General features: G+C 55.2%; 1 non-coding gene across 1 annotated transcript; it reads right to left on the bottom strand.

Annotated features, from left to right (window-relative positions):
* Nucleotides 1–1,758: 1,758 nt before the first annotated feature.
* LOC120108443 (small nucleolar RNA R71) lies at nucleotides 1,759–1,867 on the bottom strand. Its single transcript, XR_005509796.1, has one exon. It is a non-coding gene; the product is annotated as a small nucleolar RNA R71 (small nucleolar RNA).
* Nucleotides 1,868–2,422: the final 555 nt, after the last annotated feature.

Raw genomic sequence — 2,422 nt, 5'->3', positions numbered from 1 at the left:
GACCGGTCGCCTCGGCTTGCGCCAGCCTTGGCCGACCAACGAGCAGAATTCTCCAAGGCTCAGTCCTCGGATGCCAGGTAAACCCGATGATCATCCCGGGAGCAGACTAACCTGAAGCCCCGACCGGTCGCCTCGGCTTGCGCCAGCCTTGGCCGACCAATGAGTGGAATTTCTTCCGCCTAGCGCCGGAAGAATTTCCTGAGGCCTAACCCTCGGATGCCTGGCCTAGCGCCGGAAGAATTTCCTGAGGCCTAACCCTCGGATGCCTGGCCTAGCACCAGAAGAATTTTCTGAGGCCTAACCCTCGGATGCCTGGCCTAGCGCCGGAAGAATTTTCTGAGGCCTAACCCTCGGATGCCTGGCCTAGCGCCGGAAGAATTTTCTGAGGCCAAACCCTCGGATGCCTGGCCTAGCGCCGGAAGAATTTCCTGAGGCCTAACCCTCGGATGCCTGGCCTAGCGCTGGAAGAATTTCCTGAGGCCTAACCCTCGGATGCCTGGCCTAGCGCCGGAAGAATTTCCTGAGGCCTAACCCTCGGATGCCTGGCCTAGCGCCGGAAGAATTTTCTGAAGCCTAACCCTCGGATGCCTGGCCTAGCGCCGGAAGAATTTCCTGAGGCCTAACCCTCGGATGCCTGGCCTAGCGCCGGAAGAATTTCCTGAGGCCTAACCCTCGGATGCCTGGCCTAGCGCCAGAAGGATCTCTTGAGGCCTAACCCTCGGATGCCTGGCCTAGTGCCGGAGGAACTTCAAGAGTCAGGAGTCGGCGAGACGCTACCAAGAGTTAAAAAGAGGAAGGATGTCCGCCGAAATCCGCAGACCGCCAGATCAGCGACAACCGCCATACGCCATAAAAAAAAAGGGGGCGGGGAGCTCGGAGCGCGCGCGCCTTTCCGAGGGATGGCGGCAATCTCGAAGCATCACTCCCTTCACCCGTTCCCCTCCTGGTTCCAGGCTTGGAAGTGGGGGGCTACTGTTACGGGGGAACTTAGCCACCATGCCCCACGTGACCGGCACGCGCGCCCAGGAAGACTACGGCTGCCCCTTGATCCAGCAATCCGACCTCGGGTCGGATATCTTCGGCTCCGCAGCCCGACCCCGAGTCGGCTGCCCCTTGATCCAGCAATCCGACCTCGGGTCGGATATCTTCGGCTCTGCAGCCCGACCCCGAGTCGGCTGCCCCTTGATCCAGCAATCCGACCCCGAGTCGGCAATCTCTCGACAACAACAGACTGTTCCTCTGAGGCACGCCGCGGCCCCCTGCTCCACTACTCCCTGCAACGGCCGTATCCGGCGCTGCCCCACGATCCCCTGTAACAGCCGTACAAAGCGGAGCTCCACTATGCCCTGCCATGGCTGTACCCAGCGCTGCCCCACGACGCCCTGTAACGGCCATGTCAGTGGCAGCCCCATCGTGCCACACGATGACGAATCCCCGGAAAAACCCCCCAGCCTGATATATATGAGGCTGGGGGGGAAGGGGGAGGGTAAGATATATCTTCCAGAGTATCATCTCACCTGCTACCTTCTCCTTCTCCTTCTCCTTCGATCTCCTCTGACTTGATCGTCGGAGGGCCCCCACTACCCCGGTGGTGGTGCGAGGCTTGCTTGCAGGTTTCACGGCGGAGGGCGGAGCGCAACCAAAGCAACTCAAAGGGAACCCCGTTCACACCGCTGTGCCAATCGTTCTCCGTTTGGACCACCAGCAACAATATGCAGAGAGAATTTTTGAAGAAGTTCTTCCCCACACAAAGGACCAACTTTTTGAAAAGACATATCAGCAATTTCCAACAAAAAGATAATGAAACATTTTATGAATGTTGGAAAAGATTTAAAGACCTTCTTCTCTCATGCCCTCATCACGGATTCGAAACTTGGAGAACCATTAGCTTCTTTTATGAAGGTTTATCTCCACAGTTGAAACAGTTTGTAGAGACCATGTGCAATGGTAGATTCTTAGAAAAACAACCTGATGAGGCATGGGAGTATTTGGATTCCCTTGCTGAGACTGCCCAACTTTGGGATAACGGGGATTGAAACAACAAGTCTTTGCCTAAGCCTACTAGCTCTGTACAGGGAGGCCTTTACAACCTCAGAACTGAGGATGATCTTCATGCTAAAATGGCAGCCCTCACTAGGAAGGTAGAAGAAATTGAGCTTAGGAAGGTTGAGCCTGTCAAGACTATAGAGCTTAGAAACGAGTGTTGTAGTATCTGCGATATGTCGGGTCATACCACTACAGATTGCCCCACCATACCGGCATTCAAGGAAGTCTTGCACGATCAAGCAAATGCTATGAACTCCTACCAAAAGCCTTATAACGATCCATACTCGAATACCTATAACCCTGGTTGGAAGAATCATCCAAACTTTAGGTGGAGAAATGATCATCCTCAACAGTCACACCATTCAGCTCCTCCACC

This window comes from Phoenix dactylifera, chromosome 7, assembly GCF_051530095.1.
Source record: "Phoenix dactylifera cultivar Ajwa chromosome 7, Ajwa_hap1_PhDact_Kaust_v1.1, whole genome shotgun sequence".
In the NCBI taxonomy this organism is placed as follows: Eukaryota; Viridiplantae; Streptophyta; class Magnoliopsida; order Arecales; family Arecaceae; genus Phoenix; species Phoenix dactylifera.
This window is presented reverse-complemented; position numbering and strand designations above follow the sequence as displayed.